The sequence below is a fragment of the Brachycentrus maculatus genome, unplaced genomic scaffold, assembly GCF_059751285.1.
Source record: "Brachycentrus maculatus isolate JH-2025_06_01 unplaced genomic scaffold, ASM5975128v1 h1tg000257l, whole genome shotgun sequence".
Taxonomy (NCBI): domain Eukaryota; kingdom Metazoa; phylum Arthropoda; class Insecta; order Trichoptera; family Brachycentridae; genus Brachycentrus; species Brachycentrus maculatus.
In genome coordinates, this window is record NW_028281008.1 from 866,838 (window position 1) to 879,005 (window position 12,168).

At 30.5% G+C, this 12,168-nt stretch overlaps 1 protein-coding gene across 2 annotated transcripts in view; it reads left to right on the plus strand.

Moving 5' to 3' along the window:
* The first annotated feature begins 210 nt into the window (after positions 1-210).
* Mct1 (Monocarboxylate transporter 1) overlaps positions 211-12,168 on the plus strand; it is a 56,205-nt gene continuing 44,247 nt past the window's right edge. Inside the window, exon 1 of one of the 2 annotated variants that reach the window (XM_088265698.1) lies at positions 211-476. The gene's annotated coding sequence lies outside the window, so the exon portion shown is untranslated. Of the gene's footprint in view, positions 477-10,585; positions 10,802-12,168 lie in introns of those variants that run through there. The other variant, XM_088265700.1, reaches the window with a different exon arrangement.

Genomic DNA, 12,168 nt, shown 5'->3' on the forward strand with positions numbered 1-12,168 from the left:
TTTTATATATTTTCGCCATATGAACCTTAGAGGTTTTCACACTTCTCCTCAAGGTATGGATAAAAGACAATAAATAAATACAAAAAATGACTAGAAATATGTAACATTATATTATTATCAGTGGAACATTGCGAGATCCGGCACTGGCGCGTCGTGGCGCCCGCAGCGCCGGGACGGCACCGCTGCCCGCGGCGCTAGAGCCAACTCGCTCAGTAACTAACTGTTGATAGCGCCGCATGGTCGAGTCGTTGCGGACGCCCGTCGCTATAATTATAAATCCAAATAAACAACATGTGCGTATTCGACCGAAATACACCGGGCGATTTTCATACTTGACAAACGGCCAGTGGGTATCGTTTTGTTCGCTTAAGTGACCGTACTTTTAACAAATTCACGAAATAATTTATAACAAAGTGATATTTTTCAGTGAATGAAAATCATATTTTCAGAAGAGTTTAATCCTTAAACATACGACTGTAAGTATTTATTTATGTACATTTAATATATTTTGAAAAACTTGTTTACATCCATAAACAATGAGAGTGTGTTTTTACATGAAAACAAATGTCAACATGTCTTCACCAAAAATATAAAGTTAAAATTAGACAGTATTATTGAAAAATGGAATAACCTCTTAACCCAGTTTAAAATGTTTGCTCTCTTTAAAAATTGTGTTCATGAAATATATTGTATCGTTTAATTTTAGAAAATCAAGTAAATATTTATTTAAATTTGTACACTTCGCATTTATGTTATGAATCGTGATTTGAAAACGTTCAATATGAAGATTTAATCATCAATTAAACGTTGTTTCCGTAGCATAATGGTTAGCATGTTCAGCTACCGTTCCAAAATATGAGTTTTCGATTCCTTAGGAGCTTTTATAAATAAAAAAAAACTAGTGATTTATTCACATTTTTAATGATTTTTACCGATACATTGTGGCACATTTTATAAACGTTATAAAATAAAATATTCACTTTGTTTTCAACCACTTTTATAAGTTTATTAAAAGTGGTTAAAATATAATGGATTTTTATTATATACATTTTTTACTGTTTTATTTCATGTAAGCCTGGACTGATACGTAACGTACAGAGGTAATCAGTTTTCCTTTAAAAATAATTACTCATCAATAATTTATGTTGAAGGTAATACTAAGACAATTAGATACCCAATTTACAATTTAAAAAAAGTTTTTAATGCACGGAAATCTTTAAAATATTTAATGAGGTTTCAGCATCTTAAAAACATAAAGGAGAATTTTGAGACAGAGGTACAAATTAAATGTGTGTAAATCTGATAACCTAAAGCATGGCAGGGTTAAATTTCCTTTAAGGGTGTTTATTTTTTGTGCTGTGAAAACATCTCAAAAAATCCTTAAAATACTTTTTTTAAATAGTTTACATAACTCAACTTATATTTTGGTTTTCCAACTCCAGTTAATGGTAAAGAAAAAAAATCATACATTTTCATTTTACTTCGCGTTATTTTTTTACCAACAGAGTATTTTTTATATCAAAACAAAACTTCTGATTTGTTAATATTGTCAAAACATATTTTGTATAATTATCGCATAAAAGATTTAGTGTCTTCCCGTGCAATACTCCGTTACCGTACCTGGCACGAAAAAGACCGATAGTTAATTTTAATATTAAAGGAATCAATTTGGAAGCTTTACGTCTAACGTCACAAAGTTTACGTGACACAAATTATAAAAAAAAGTTATTTTATAGTTTTTATGGGAACAGAGTGAACGGCGCATTGAAATCAGTTAAAGCAAATAAAAACCTGTCAGCGAAAGCTCAACTGGTGGTACACAACGGAGTTCTAGTTCCAATCTTAATGTATGTATGTAAACTTGGAGATGGCCAAAAGAAGGATGAAAGAAGACAGAGTGCGGTCGACACGCGAACTGGATTCTAAGGTGGTTGATTTTTAAACCAACTTACCATTAAGCCGCTTCCCGCATGGTCGGGCCGGGAAAATAGAACGCCACACTAATTTGTCTTTGCAAACAATCTTTGCCTCTTTACGTTCATGTGTCTACTCATGTATTACTTATACTTACTTATAACCCTTATCCACACCCAATGGTGCATAGGGCACTGCATCGAATTGACGCAGTATTATCTTGATCATTACTTATATGAAGGCAAGGTGATCACTCTTGCGCATCAGAAACCAGTCCAGGGTAATATAAAATAAATATTACAATGTAAAATCACTAATATTTATTTTCACCCCCCCTGGGAATCGAACCCGGGACCTCCAGCACGGTAGCTAAACACGCTGACCATTGCACCACGGAGGCGGACTCATGTATACCTGCCGATTATTCCGACAACATGCCATGTTTTCCAAGATCTTCCTCTGCTTCTATTACCAACTATATTCGTCACATATTTTTTTAAAGTTCTTTCTTTACTTATTCGATTCTCATGCCCAAACCATCTGGAGCACCTTTCTTAATCTCATCGATACGTATCTTGCCCTTGTATGCTTTCCTTATATCACCATTCAACATCTTTCAAACATCGTGTTGCCGCACATTCGTCTAAGAGATTTTTATTTTCCGTTAAAATTACTTATCAATTGCTTAGCAACGCGATGTTTACATTAACATGTGCATAAATAAGTAAATACATTTATCGCATAGTAGTTAGACGGGATTTTTTCAAAAAGAACCCTGACCTGGTTGCACGTATCAAATAATAATATTGTACAGAACGCTGCTAAATCACCACTTTTAAATGAATTATTGAAATATTAATTTTTGACATCTCATCGAAGATGAAGACGAATATGGAAGTCTGGGCATTTACGGGGCTGACGACCGTCAAAGGCTGGTTTAAGTGATCACTTTACACACGTGTAACATTTACCAATTCTACCCATTATTGACAAACACACTACTCATATCCTTGGAAGTTCTATATATATGAACCAATTTCGAAACATTGTTCTTGAATTACTAGAACTTCACTAGAGACATCTATTAGTGAGATGAAAATAAGCTTATTATTTAGCAGAAACTCTTATATTAGTGAGGTACGAATCGTGGATTATAATCACATACATGAGAAACGTCAAAAAATATCATTTTCATTTGAATTATTTTAGCTTATAACTTATACTATAGCTTATGACCACTTAATTAATTTTACAACATTCTGAGTGTGTCTAAATACTTTTTCATAAATTTGGATTATCTCTAATTATAGGAGTTATTTTTCATATCATTTCATAATGATATGAAAAATAACTCCTATAATTGGAAATAATCCAGATTTGTGAACAAGTTTTTGAACACGCTCAAAATGTTGTAAAGAATTTTTGAAAGTTAGGTGATTAGAAGAAGCTGTGTTTGTAACCGAAATATAATGGTCATTATTCTCTTGTAGCAACAATATTGCCTCGAAACAGTTTATATTCGTTTTTATTACAAACCTAGATCGTATAAAAACTAGTCATATTCCCCAAATGAGTCATAACTGAGTCACGAAACGTGTATGTTGGTCTATATATTATTTTTTACGTTATCGTTAGCATGTAGATAAAATAAAAGAAGGAAATATATGAAAATAAATGAACTCAAAAAAAATCTTTTTTGATGATACTTTGTGGTGTATTTTATAAAATTCACAAAATAAAACACAAACTATGATTTAACACCACTTTTATCTTTGGTACATTTTTCCAACCGGTTTCGACAAGCACTTTGTCTTCTTTGGGGATAGATGTGTAACATTACGTCAACATGATGCAGTACCCTTTGCACCATTGGGTGTGGATAAGGGTTAGAAGAAGATAATAAATTTAAATTTTTGTTATTATTTTTAATGAAACTTGAATTACTCTTAAAATCAAAAACTTTTATCATGAATTATACAAAAAAATATATGGCTGTCGTTTAATTTATAAAGAAAATTGATGTCATTTAGAAAAATATTTTCAAAAAAAAGATAACACTTTTTTAAAATTTAAAATTCATCAAATCATGTACATCTCTCAACACAATATTATTAGTTGTCCAGGGTATCAATTACATTCGGAAGTTAACTTTTAAACTACGAGGTACAAATATGGTATGTAGATAACATCAACCCAACTTATGTATAAAAAAAGACAAACATTTTTTCTATCCTGGTAATACGAATTGACAACCAGTTAAAAATTTAACAAAAAATAGTGATAAAAAATGAGGTATCCGAAAGTAAAATTAAATTTATCTACGCATTTTTAATTGTATTTTTACTTGTAAATGCCACATTTTCTTTAAATCTGTGTGTTTCGATGCATTCCGCATCATTATCAAGTGAAATTGTAATTAAAAATGGTTAGATATTAACCACAAAGTTGCTTTCGAATCAACTAATACAACTAAATGTATCTACACTGTGTAGTTAAAATGCCGTCTTCCGTATGTAATCAATGGGCTTAGATCTCATACGGAAGTAAACTATTTAAAAACGTTGAAATATCCGAGTATTTATATCAGTATTTTGTCCATATTGTCAATTAAAGTAAATATAAAGTTATCTTCACAACGTAGTAAAAAGGATTACTTTTGTATTTAATCAATGTCCCGATGTGAACTTCATTTATACACTATATATAACTTAATATATAGTGAAGTTCTAGTGATTCATGAACAAGGTTTCTAAATTGGTTCATATATATAGAACTTCCAAGAATTTGAGTAGTGTGGTTGTCAATAATGGGTAGAATTGGTGAATGTTACACGTGTGTAAAGTGATCACTTAAACCAGCCTATGACGGTCGTAAGCCCCGTAAATGCCCCGACATCCATATTCTTCTTCATCTTTGATGAGATATCAAAAAATAATATGAAAATAACTCCTGTAATTGGAGATAATCCAGATTTTGTGAACAAGTATTTGGACACACTCAAAATGTTGTACATATAACTTCTTGAAGCTGCGAAAGAAAATATATCTCATTTATTGATATAAGAGTATTTGTTGGATTGTGTCATATGTGTAACTTTATTAGTCTAATCATGTGCGAGCAATCATCAAAACATATCAATTCCAAATAAATATTTCTAAGATAAATGAATCCTAATAAGGAATATGCCAAGGTTTCGTTGATTACATCGATTATTGACATCATAACGTTAATGAAGAATATAGAAGTCTGGGTATTTTAAGGGCTAACGACCTGTTATATGATGGTTAAATTGATCACTTTATATACTTCAACAACATTCACCATTCTATACACGATTTCTAACTACACTTATAAATTTCAGATATGATGAAATAAAAAATAAAAAATATATATGTATATGAGATATATCTCTACGTTCCATGAAATCTATCAAATTGTATTATTTGTATTCTTGTTATCATATATATTTTCGTTCAAATTGACATTATTGGAATTATCCTTGATTATCGCTTTATAAAGAGAAAAATTCTTATCTTTGTAGAAAATGCCAATGTGTTTTTTTCGGTAAACCTGTATACTTATAGAGTTATTATTATTTTACACTCTTGATTAATTTTTCAGGTTATTATGATGATGTTATCGGATATTTATTGGAGGTTATCATTTAATAACATTGGGGTTATCATTTTCATGCGCCGTTGAGTAATACATATGAAAGATACACGTTTATGGTACCAACACTTACCGCTCGGTATTAAAGCAGTATTATATATTATGACCTCGATTTCTGCAGATAGTGAAATCATATTTGTATCTTGGAATATCATTTATCTTTTAAGTAGAATCGTTTTCCATTTTATATTCTTATACAAAACAATAAACGACATTTTAAACTCATAAAATAACATTGTTATAATAAATTTGCTATAATATAAACCCACTGGATATCTTATTATGACTTCGACCTTAACTTCGCTGAACTTAACTTCGACCGGTTTCGAACAGTTTCTTCAGTTTCTTCCTCACTACTAATTAATCATCAATATTATTAACTCAATAAAAAAAAATTAACATTTGATTGACAACAGAGCTTGGTTAGGAATCTCAAATGATTATGCAATAATTTTTTGTATTAATTGGTAATAACGCATAATGGAATCAGACACATGAATAATTGTAAACATTTTTTGAATGATGTTTTTCGCATATGACTTGTGACACATTTTAAAACACTTTGCAATTCGTTTTTATCCCTGATAATAACAAGGTTCTCGACAAAACCGGTTGGAGAAAAGTACCAGTGAAAAAATATTTATAAACAAAGTTCTAGTTTTGTTTTATAAAACTGGAAACATTTTTATTAGCAGACTTCTAGATAAATAATTAAATTGAGTGTTTATTAATTAATTGTAAATCGTAAAGAGGCAAATGCTGTAAAATTCTTATCATTGGTACATTATAAGTTTTTTTTTCTGTATACATGTAAATATGTACATTGGTGGGCTTATTGCTATAAAGCAATATCTTTAATCCAACCGAAATCTATCAACTTAATCTACGTTAAGATCTTGATTAAAATAACTCCTAAGTGGAGCAAATCCATAATTTGTCAGCAAAAATTTGGACACACTAAAAATATTGTGAAAAAAAATTAAAGTTGTACGAATAACCTGTATTCGAGGCAAAAACCTTAGTTCAGTGATTATAATGACGAAAAAGTATGTACCTACGTAGTTACAAAATGTTCGAAATTTATTGCAATTTCCGTAGTAAGTTTGCTGAGAGGGCGATACGCTCATACGAAAATAAACATATGTATAAGGAATAGGGGTATTGACCGAAAAATGCTAACATAGGCCAAATTGGATTAGAGTTCCGAATTCCAAGAAAGAGGTCATCGAAATAAATATAGGATGATATGAAATGAAAAATGTTTGACAATACATGTGTATTGTCTCCTATAGACCTCATAGACCTCAGGCCTCGGGAGCGCTGGGCCAATCACTCTGCCTCCCTAAACCCTTTGATTACGATAAGTCCACGAAATGCCTCGGACACCGGCTTCTCTGGCACCCCCCGACCCGGCTGTGGTATTAGGACTGCGCTCACTAAACGGCTCCTATCCAACAATTCATCTTTCCGCATTGGAACGTACAATGTGCGGACAATGCAGGTCCACGGAAAAGATATTCACGCGACTCGTATCATGGATGACTACAAGTTAGATATCCTAGGACTGAGCGAGTCGCGATGGAAAGGATCTGGAAAGAGGTTGTTGGATAGTCACATGTGTCTGCACTCCGGCCAAGAACGATATCACCGTCAAGGGGTGGCAATTCTCCTTTCAGAAAGAGCAGCAAAGTGCTTGCTTAGTTGGGAACCAATTTCTGAAAGGCTTATACGCGTCAAATTCGACAAATAAGTCATTTTAACGAAAACCTTTTAATCGGAAAAAATCCAAGTGCATATCAATAAATCTTTTGTATTTAATATAATTTTTTTATTTCTTCCACTGGTTATATATTGGGGACTGTATCCAGCCTGTTTTAGCTCGGATGATCTCGTATGTTGACTTCCAGATGAGCTGCCAGAGGCTCAATGATCTATGACGTAGCAGAGTGGGGATAGAGTTCACATATCCAGCTGTAGGCTTCAATACCGAAGCAGCGTTTTGTTCTCTACCTTCCTTCCTTCCTGCCATCTTTTTTTGTCCGGTATTGAACAAAGGCCTCCCTCTTGGACTTCCACAGTTCTCTGTTGAACTCTTCCAGTTCAGGCCCGCCAGTTTCTTAATGCCATTAAGACCATCTTATCTGGGGCCTATCCACGCTTTTGCGTCCTCTTCTAGGCCTCCAGTTAAACCCCTTCTTTGTCCATATATCATCAGACATACGTGCCACATAGCGTGCCCAGTTCCACTTTTGTTCCGTGATTTTTTGAGCCATATCTGTTAACCTGGTCTTTTCCCTTATCCAAACATTTGTATTTGTTTTTTGGTCCCTAAATGATTTGTTTAACATCCTTCTCTCCAATGTTCTTTGTGTTACCCGGAGTTTATGTATGATTTGTTTTGTAAGGGCAGATGTCTCTAGGGTATGCATTGATGAATATTGATAAAAATATTACATCTCAAATGGCATATTCTTAACTAAAGTGGCTTTAAATAATATTTTTCAACGGTAGATATTTTTCTACGCATCCATTTTTGTTACTACCTTTATTGTCCGATAAATCCTTTTCACGATAAAATAACAGCAATGTTACAATATTATCTTAACATCGATCAATGTCTCATCAACGAAGTAGAAATTGTTTTCTAGTTATATTTTGTGATTATATCAATCATTTTCCTTTCCTCGTGTATTTTTCGGACCAAACCCCGTTGTTCAAACAATTTTTTCCCTACCATTTCTGCCGTAAATCAATATTTCTCAATCACTTTATAATAACTTGATCCATCAACGTTATACGTCTAGAAAATTGGTGGCCACGAGGGATTTATGAAGAAAAATATTTTTCTGAATGGAAGTGAAACAAGGATGAAAGTAGACTGGATAAAGTCAGACGAATTTGAGGTAAAACAGATGTTCAAATGATGAGATAAGGAAATATAGCTAGGCCGAGATAAGCGTTATGGATAAAAATAAGAAAGGCGTCGTGAAATAGTGTAGATACAATATATAAATAATGGGTGACGAAAGAACGGTAAAAAAATATATGAGTCAAATTTAATTAGAAATAAAAACAGAAGTCCGAAAACAAATTGTCATGATCACCTAATTCTAATTCTTGGGAGTGGATAGATCAGTCAAAATATCGTTGGGTATATACAATAATGTTTAGAAAAACAAATTTGTATAGCGTTCAATCCTCTCTACCTACTTCTGCGGGGAAAAAGTGTAATGGTATTTTTTATTTTATTTTATCGATTATATTCATTCTGAAGGTCGTTGTGGTAAAATTGAATAAGTCACTGAGAAAAAAAACTCTAGTGAGTTTTATTCCTTTGTTTACAACATTTTGAGTGTATCCAAATACTTGTTCACATGCATTCATCTAAATAAAAGGATCACTGCTTAATAAAAGCTTTCGTAATCCAACATAAATGGCTGTCATGAGCTCATAAGTACTGTGTCATGAAATTAATAGTAGATCTAGGATATCCAAAAATTTGAGTAGTGTGATTTTCAATCATGGGTAGAATAGTGAATATTGCACGTGTGCAAAGTGATAACTTGACCAGCCTATGACAGGCCATAAACTCTGTAAATACCCAGACTTCCATCTGCTCCTTCAGCTATGAGATAGTATTATGTTTCAAATTGGATAGTATATACTCGTACGTACGTCCACTGTTTCTCTGCATTAAAAAGTTTTATGATTAAGTATTCAACAAAAGAACACATTTAATCTTTGCACAGTTCAGTGCAGAAAGGGTCATAGAAGAAAAAAAGTCTATTTGTTCTCTTACATTTAAAATCTAATATTTTATAATTTGAGGCAATTAATCGATAAAAATTATAACGTAATAAATTTATTAAGTAACGCTTATCAGGCTACTGTAATAAAGTGTATCTTAAAAATGGTATATTTCGATCCTAATTAACCATTTTAATATCGATAATATTAGTCTTGTTAGAGATTTCATTCGAATTCTCGAAACGAAACTTATTTTTATCTTATCTTAATTGAATAAATAAACAACATTATAATTTATCTATTATACTTTCTCCATGCTTTCGTTCAAGACAGACAAGTTATGTTGATAGATGGCTTTTGTAAGGTATATATATATATATATATATATATATATATATATACATGTATATATATATATATATATATAAAAATATATATATATATATATATACATATATATATATATATATATATATATATGTATATATATATATATATATATATATATATATATATATATATATATATATATATATATATATATATATTTATATATATATATATATATATATATATATATATATATATATATATATATATATATATATATATATATATATATATATATTTATATATATATATATATATACATATATATATATATAAATATATATACATATAATATATATATATATATATATATATATATATATATATATATATATATATATATATATATATATATATATATATATATATATATATATATATATATATATATATATATATATATATAGGTCCTATGTATTATTTGCGTGTGGATATTTTAAGAAGAATAATAACTGAGAAAGTAAAAAGATAAAAAATTAAAATAAAAGTAAATATAAAAGATAAAAAGATAAAATCAAGAATGTAAAGAACAAACATCGTTTGTGGGTTTTCATTTTCGATCACATTCTTATTAAGAATAAATGAGTATAAAAATAATTAATGAAAAAAACAAATACGTGCACATGTTTGGACGTATTTTATTTTATGAAATGAGTACCGTAGGTCAAAAACATTCACACGGCATTTTTTTCATACCACACATTTAATTTCGCAACTCTTAAACAAAGAATCTATTTTCGTTTAAACCAGAATATTCGTGTGATTATTGCAAGCGAAATGTTGCTATTAAAACACACATTGCTTTGTTCAGTTTACACAGACTTTGTGTCACACATTGCCCCTCAGCGTTATTTGCATTCTTCTAGTTCACACGCGTTGCGAGAGTGACAAAGGTGAATTGGAGTGTCAAGAGACATCCTTTTATGTCATGTTCGCTTTAAATCCCAGATCGCCAGGGATATTTCACAAAGAAAAGTACGCCTCAGGATGAAAATAATGCCAAAATGATAACTGTGTTTTGTGAAAAAAAATTTTTTTGAATAGTGAACTGAGACGAATGACAGAACAGATTTTCAAGGTAATTTAATTTATTTGTAAAACGTCTGTTCTTACATTTTTCTCGTTCTGGGTAATATTTTTTTAAAACGAAATTGTGTATTAACGCATCATTCAACATTTATTCCTTTTTAACTGCTGGACTATGGAATGAATTACCTCCCCACGTGAAAATTAGATCATCTCTAATGATCTTCAAGAAACGTTTGAAACATTACTATCTATCTCTGGAAACCTCACTGTTTATCGTATCATCCTTCCTGACTTCCTCCACCCTTCCCCCTTCTCCCTCAGATCCTTACCTAACCCTACTCCCCTTACCTTCCTTGTTATCGTCAATGTTCAGATTAATTTATATCCAATATTATAATTATTTAATAATTTAATACACACTACTTAGGTACTTATATGTTTACATAAGAATCTTAATTATTATGTTATTAAAATTTCTTATCATATTCTCAATACCACGAACATTGATAGTCTTAAGGTAATACATGAAGAAAGACAGAGTAATAACTAGAAAACACTGACTATCGATGCCAAAATGAGGTAGCGTTTGAAATTTTTCGTGTGTATTGATAAACTATGACATTTTAGAAATTTCACAATACATCCACTTTTAACGAATTAATTGCATGATCAGTAAGAATACACTTTTTGAAAACAAACATAGAAATACAAGTTCAAAAGGACAGAAACACACCATACGTATTCAAACACTTAATTTGTTTTGTTAAAAAAGTCATATTAAAACCAAATTTAAAGTAAAAAAGAGAATCATAAAAGGTTCAAAGAGGTGAGTTGATTTCCTATAGATCGCATCATTCGGCCATGTCATACATGATTGCATCACGTAGACAAATTACTAATCAAATATTTTTTTAAGTTTAGTAAAATATGCCATTGGCACGGTAAAACCAATGAGGATTGTAAATTTTAAATACCTATGTGTAAGATGAAAAATAAACAAATTTACTTTTTATTCGCGATTATATACAAATATAACTAATATTAGCGGAAATATATAAATACAGAATTCTGACGTATTTAAAACAAAAAAGTGAGAGTTTTATCGATGAAAATAGAATTTGGTTACGAAAATAGCAAGAGCATATACCTAAATATAATTTCTCTTGTTTTTTTCTTATCGTTGTGTTTGTTATACGAATGTAAATATTACATTTATTTTCTCTCTCTTTATTTACAGGACAGGACAGGACAGATTATATACGATGTGCAATTTTAATTATATTAGTTAGTTAGTTACTTATTTTACATCAGAAGCATATATAATACATATGTTTATCGAATTAAGTTATGGTTAAACAAACAAGAAATTGTTTTTAAATATAATGCTTTTTTCATTCTATTTTAATCCAGACTTAA